Source organism: Triticum dicoccoides, chromosome 5A (assembly GCF_002162155.2).
Source record: "Triticum dicoccoides isolate Atlit2015 ecotype Zavitan chromosome 5A, WEW_v2.0, whole genome shotgun sequence".
Classification (NCBI taxonomy): Eukaryota; Viridiplantae; Streptophyta; class Magnoliopsida; order Poales; family Poaceae; genus Triticum; species Triticum dicoccoides.
Genome location: NC_041388.1, coordinates 666,290,194 through 666,298,132, shown reverse-complemented (window position 1 = coordinate 666,298,132; position 7,939 = coordinate 666,290,194).

Genomic DNA, 7,939 nt, shown 5'->3' with positions numbered 1-7,939 from the left:
TAAAAAGAGAAAGGCCAAATAAAAAAATGAGAGAAAAAGAGAGAAGGGACAATGTTACTATCCTTTGCCACACTTGTGCTTCAAAGTAGCACCATAATCTTCATGATAGAGAGTCTCTTGTTTTGTCACTTTCATATACTAGTGGGAATTTCATTATAGAACTTGTCTTGTATATTCCAACAATGGGCCTTCTCAAGTGCCCTAGGTCTTCGTGAGCAAGCAAGTTGGATGCACACCCACTTAGTTTCTTTTGTTGAGCTTTCATACATTTATAGCTCTAGTGCATCCATTGCATGGCAATCCCTACTCCTTGCATCAACATCAATCGGTGGGCATCTCCATAGCCCATTGATTAGCCTCATTGATGTGAGACTTTCTCCTTTTTTTGTCTTCTCCACATAACCCCCCTCATTATATTCTATTCCACCCATAGTGTTATGTCCATGGCTCGCGCTCATATATTGCATGAAAGTTTATAGGTTTGAGATTACTAAAGTATGAAACAATTGCTTGGCTTGTCATCAGGGTTGTGCATGATGAGAGCATTCTTGTGTGACGAAAATGGAGCATGACTAAACTATATGATTTTGTAGGGATGAACTTTCTTTGGCCATGTTATTTTGAGAAGACATAATTGCTTAGTTAGTATGCTTGAAGTATTATTATTTTTATGTCAATATGAACTTTTGTCTTGAATCTTCCAGATCTGAATATTCATACCACAATTAAGAAGAATTACATTAAAATTATGCCAAGTAGCACTCCGCATCAAAAAATTTTTTTTTATCATTTACCTACTCGAGGACGAGCAGGAATTAAGCTTGGGGATGCTTGATAAGTCTTCAACGTATCTATAATTTTTGATTGCTCCATGCTATATTATCTACTGTTTTGGAAATTATTGGACTTTATAATCCACTTTTATATTGTTTTTTGGGAGTAACCTATTAACCGGAGGCCCAGCCCAGAATTGTTGTTTTTTTGCCTGTTTTAGGGTTTCGAAGAAAAGGAATATCAAACGGAGTCCAAACGGAATGAAACCTTCGGGAACGTGATTTTCTCAACGAACAAGACCCAGGAGACTTGGACCCTACATCAAGACACAAAAGAGGAGGCCACGAGGTAGGGGGCGCACCTACCCCCCCCCATGCGCGCCCTCCACCCTCGTGGGCCCCCTATTGCTCCACCGATGTACTCCTTCCTCCTATATATACCTACGTACCCCCAAACGATCAGATACGGAGCCAAAACCCTAATTCCACCGCCGCAACTTTCTATATCCACGAGATCCCATCTTGGGGCCTGTTCTAGAGCTCCGTCGTAGGGGGGCATCAATCACGAAGGGCTTCTACATCAACACCATAGCCCCTTCGAGGAGGTGTGAGTAGTTCACCTCAGACCTATGGGTCCATAGTTAGTAGCTAGATGACTTCTTTTCTCTTTTTGGATCTCAATACAATGTTCTCCCCCTCTCTTGTGGAGAATTATTCGATGTAATCTTCTTTTTGCGGTGTGTTTGTTGAGACCGATGAATTGTGGGTTTATGATCAAGTCTATCTATGAACAATATTTGAATCTTCTCTGAATTCTTTTATGTATGATTGGTTATCTTTGCAAGTCTCTACGAATTATAAGTTTGGTTTGGCCTACTAGATTGATCTTTCTTGCAATGGGAGAAGTGCTTAGCTTTGGGTTCAATCTTTCGGTGTCCTTTCCCAGTGACAGTAGGGGCAGCAAGGCACGTATTGTATTGTTGCCATCGAGGATAACAAGATGGGGTTTTCATCATATTGCATGAGTTTATCCCTCTACATCATGTCATCTTGCTTAAGGCGTTACTCTGTTTTCATTAACTTAATACTCTACATGCATGCTGGATAGCGGTCGATGAGTGGAGTAATAGTAGTAGATGCAGGCAGGAGTCGGTCTACTTGTCTCGGACGTGATGCCTATATACATGATCATGCCTAGATATTCTCATAATTATGCTCAATTCTGTCAATTTCTCAACAGTAATTTGTTCACCCACCGTAGAATACTTATGCTCTCGAGAGAAGCCACTAGTGAAACCTATGGCCCCCGGGTCTATCTTCATCATATTAATCTCCTACTACTTATTTGTTTCCTTCGCTTTTACTTTACTTTGCATCTTTATCATAAAAATACCAAAAATATTATCTTATCATATCTATCAGATCTCACTCTCATAAGTGGCTGTGTAGGGATTGACAACCCCTTATCGCGTTGGTTGCGAGGATTTATTTGTTTTGTGTAGGTACGAGGGACTGGCACGTAGCCTCCTACTGGATTGATACCTTGGTTCTCAAAAACTGAGGGAAATACTTACGCTACTCTGCTGCATCATTCCTTCCTCTTCGGGGAAAACCAACGCAGTGCTCAAGAGGTAGCAATGGACAATTACCAATTGTAGTGAATGGTTACTGTATCACCATCCCTAACACTTAACCACTCATTAGTCCAATAACTTATGGGGAATTCTAGCAGATATACAAATGCATATATTCAATTTTTTATGCACTCAACTTATTAAATAACTGATGCAGCTAGCAGAACATACCTAAAAGGCCCCAGCATAGGCTCCATTATCATCTAAAGTACAGCTGAAATTATAGAACTAATAATTATTTTCATATGTTTTCCATCAAGTTGCACATTTTTAGTTTTACTCAACGCTGCAACTGTATCTTAGACGTCCCACTTTGATTATGAATCGAGCATCGTTTCAAATCATCTAACTCGTAGAAAGGCTAGTCAGCACCATTACACATGCAACTAACTCACAAAATGTTTCGCTTGATCAGAAGAAGAATGACCTGATATTGATATAGCACAGAAAATGAACGGTGTAGCTTGATAAAAAATTATTTTGTTTAATCAGAAGAGAAGTCAAAATTTGGTTGCAGTTTGGGTCATAGTAATAGTTTAAGCTCTATAATTAGGGAAAATTTTGTTTTTGCCATTCTAGATTTTGCGAATTTTCCTTATGCCACTCTAGATTTTGACATTTCACTTTTGCCACTCTTAGCTTTTGACAATTATCACAATTGACATTCCGTGGCAAAAGCAAAATAATTTTATTTCATTTTTGCCACCCTTAGCTTTTGAAATGTATCACAATTGCCACTCTAGAAATTTTGCTTTTGCCATGGAAATGGCAATTGTGATAATTGTCAAAAACTAAGAGTGGCAAAAGTGAAATGTCAAAATCTGGAGTGGCATAAGGAAAATTGGCAAAATCTAGAGTGGCAAAAATAAAATTTTCCCCTATAATTAACTGGATGAGAATGAGATTTGAACATGAACACAATGTACTTACATGAGCCAAAGATAGAACCGGTACGAACTCACTGAGGATCAATATACTGGGAAGAGGGAGGAAACACACATCCCTAGCTCTTACAATAGACACACTTTGTTTTTTGCAAACTTGTATCATAATTATTCATTGACCAATCTGCAGCTGCATGGTTAACTGATGAGTAATATTTGAAGCTGAAATATATGTCCGTAGAAAAGTCTTGATATCTGATTGACATCAATCAAATCGAAAATAACATGGCAACATCAGAAACCCACCATTGGTTGTGAGCAGTGAAGATTAACAGTGTTAGAATATTTAGGAGGGATAATTACCTCAGGTTAATGGTGAAACTGTCATCGTATTTTTCACATCACACCAGACAATTCATCAACCAATTCAAGTGCAAAGGTCAAAGAGACATGTCAATTGGCCATGCCATGGTCAGCAAGCCACCGTAAAATTCTTGAGCTCCGCCACCGCCGGACGCCGAGATAGGGGGTTGGTAGTGCCGCAGGGCGCCAGAGGATATGCAAGCTCGATGGTTGCGAGCTTGGTGGTTAGCTTGCACCATCTTCGTTGTTGTAGCCTCGCGATCATGGATAGCGCACAAAAGAAAAGGATGATGATGCGAGTGGAGGAGAGTACTTGTAGGCAGAAACTGCCATCCATTAGAGCTAGAAGCAGAGGAAACACAAGGCCGGCCACCTTCTGCGCCATTAAGCTTGAACCTTGAAGAAACGGCTATGGCGCCATCATGGCCTTCCCCATGCTGCCACTCTGCCTCCACCAACCTGTTGTCGTCGCTCCGCCTTGCGAGCAGACCAAGTTGTTTTTTTTTAGGAAATGCAGACCGAGCTGGTTTGCTTGGTTAGAAGGAACTGGGCCCTCGCGACCATGCGGCCCAGTTCATGAGAAGGCTCCGAAATTGACCAGTGGAGCGGCGGCCCTTATGAAGTTGGCCCGGCCGGCTCGCACAGCCTGACGAGGCAAACGAGGTCCATGTATGTCGTCAGATGACAGAGTGATCTGATGTGCTCGTACGTTTGATCGGACGGGTACATGAGTCAAATCGCTGAGAGAGGTCGTAGGTCGCTCTGTTATACTATTTTTTAATACCACATTGCTTGTGGAAGGTAGATTAAACATATTTATAAGCTTACCCATGAAGAATGGTAGCACAGCACGGCAAGCGTTGTTTTTTTTTACGCTCACGGCAAGCATTGTTAGCAACTCAAACATTGATATATGATGATACTCTCTCCGTTTCTTTTTACTCCACATATAAGATTTGGTCAAAGTCAAACTGCACAAAGTTTGACCAAATTTATATAAAAAAATATGAGCATCTACAATACTAAAACTATATAGTATGAACATACGTTTCATGGTGCATCTGATAATATTGATTTTATATTGTGAATGTTTATAATTTTTTATATAAAGTTAGTCAAACTCTACAAAGCTTAACTTTGACCAAACCTTATATGCAGATTAAAAAGAAACGGAGGTAGTATGATTATTTAGGTGTCGGATCCGGATGGCCCACATGACATGCTATGGTTGCCTTTTTGGTGTGTGTCCTAATTGTTAGACAACATTGCATCAGGAAGCGGATTTGGTTCCACGCGCACCTCTCATGAATAGTAAATTTGAAACAATACTAGAAAAAATCTAATCTTTTTTGTAACATACATAATCGATCGGTACACTCACGTATGAAGTTTCAAAAAGAAATAACATTCATGGTATTCTGGGAAAGATGACAAAATCGAAGCAATATTAAAAACATCATTTGATGAGTAAGGCCTTGATTGTATTTTATTCACTAAGAATACCATGGGTGTAATTTCTTCACGAAACTTCACACGTGAGTAGAATGGTCGACCAAGTTTGATACCTCGGAATTACAAAAAACAAAATTGATTTTTTTTTAATTTACTATTCATGCTGGTGCACATGGAACCATGTTCACCTTTGTATTTTCGACATATTATAGTACTACTGCATATGATGTGGTACATGCGGGTTAGCAAAAAGTTAAACATATTTCTATGTTTCCAGCAGTTGTGCTAAGAACATATGATCTCGATAGGTACAATTGCATGTGACTTTTACCTAATTAATATACCCCTTCAGTTCCAAATTACCAGGCAATTCTTTGACCAATAATTACCATTAAATAAGTATTCCAAAATACTTACTCATGATTATACTTTGTATTACAAATGTTACATAAAAATGAATAATTGTTTGTCAAAGGTTATCATAACAATACCTAATAAGCTTGGTAATTTGGGATGGAGATTTTGTGGACATATCGTGCACTCTCACATGTACATGCTAGATTTGTTTGGACTTGTGATTAACTTATCTATATATTTACTGTGTTTCTTTAAACAAGTAGCTCATTGAATTGAGCCAAAAAAATCACTTGGTTATGAACACAAAACTCGGCTATAACATATGCATTATCACATATTTTTATGATGTAGGCTCGAGAAGAGACAAAATAACATGTAAAATATGATCAATTTTTGTTAACCTAAAAAATTAAGAGAAAAAACTCTCTCCATTTTCTTGAAAAGAGGACATTTGGGATAAAAATCACTAAGTTTGGAATCTCTCTCAAAAAACTCCAGCGTGATATCATAATTCTTCTGTATTTTCTAAATGTATTCATATGTAAATTAATAGCTAAATGTTTTAACCCATTCAATGTTCAAAATCATAACTTTTGCAGAAACTTCATTTCATCATGTGGTAGCTTAAGCATAATATGTGTCCTCCACGCTTGGTTACGCCCAATCAGGAATCTTATTTCGTGCGTAACTCGCTGGATTCACAACAAACATGCACACCCCCCCCCCCTTTACCCCCTAAGGGGTTTCCCTTCGGTTTGTTGGGTTCCTATTGGTTTTTTCTTTTCATTTTCCGACTCGTGCGGTCTTTCCTTCTTTCCTTTACTGTTTTTTCTTGTTCGTGGGTTTTTCTTTTGTTTCATATTGTTCCTTTTATAAATTTATGAACTTTAAAATTGTTTATAAAATTCATGAACATTTTTTCAAATTGGTGATTTTTTTAATTCAAGAACATTTTTGTAATTTATGAATAATTTTAAAATTCATGGATGTTCGTCAAATTTGTGAACATTTTGAAACTCCATGAACATTTTTGGGATTTCTAGCCCAACACATGTAGTTGTTGGGATCACAAAAAAATGGCGGCGACAACACTTGATTAATTTTGTTGGTGGTGCTTCTTGAGTACCAGAGTCTTGAGCTCCGGGGTGAAAACACTAGGTATGAACCGATTAGGTTATACTTGGCAATGGCGATGTTTTTGCGAGTTACCTTGTTGAGGCATTACTCGGATAGCTTGGACTTGTTATTCAGGGTGAAAACCTAGAATCTCGCCTCTGGTGGTTGGATCCGGTGACGATGGCTTTTGAGCGTCATTCCCTTCCTAAAGGCATTATTGTTGAAGAACCTCATTGTCTTTGTGGTGTAAAGAGATGGTTGGTGTGGATATAGTCGTAGTTGTAGCTTGTCAATTGATGTTTTGGTCGCTTTGGGGTTTTCGTTTTTTCTCGCTTAGGTAGAGCTTTGGTCTTGTATGGCTTTCCTCTTTGTCGATGTGTTTGGTTGCGTGTGTATGTTTATGTTGATTGTGTGCATTCTAGTCATGTACAGGTAGGGTCTGTCCTCATTATGTTTGTATTCTCTTGATGCTTCATTTTGAGTCAATCGAATCCACCATTTATCGCAAAGGAAAGGACATTCAGATTGTATTACCTCCCAACTATCAAATGCAGTGTCGACATCTTCAAGGCTCACATCTTTATTGTGCTCAGAATGTGGTAGTTTATAGTCCACTTTGAGCCATTCATCTTCCAAAATTTAGTCGACTGTTATCCTCTATAAAGAATAGAACAAGCGTAACCTCATTGTTTTCTCAAACTGATGCAAATAAACCTTCTTTTATAACGTTTCTAGGATAGGGAATATGATTTGGATTATAGGATGGAGATCTTCCTTCAGACAAATACTTCCTTCATTCACAAATATAAGACGTTTTGGATATTTCAATATGGATTACATACTGACCAAAATGAGTGAACAAACGCTAAAACGTGTCTATATGTTGGGGAACGTAGCATGCAATTTCAAAATATTCCTACGATCACGCAAGATCTATCTAGGAGATGCATAGCAACGAGAGGGGGAGAGTGTGTCCATGTACCCTCATAGACCGAAAGTGGAAGCGTTAGGTTAATGCGGTTGATGTAGTCGAACGTCTTCATGATCCAACCGATCGACTAGTATCGAACGTACGGCACCTCTGAGTTCAGCACACGTTCGGCTCGATGACGTCTCTCAAACTCTTGATCCAGCAGAGGGTCGAGGGAGAGTTCCGTCAGCACGACGGCGTGGTGACAATGATGGTGATGTGATCTGCGCAAGGCTTCGCCTAAGCACTACGACGCTATGACCGGAGGAGTAAAATGTGGAGGGGGGCACCGCACACGGCTAAGAGAACAATTGATGTGCTTTTGGGGTGCGCCCCAACCCTGTATATAAAGGAGGGGAGGAGGAGGCGGCCGGCCAGGAGGGGCGCGCC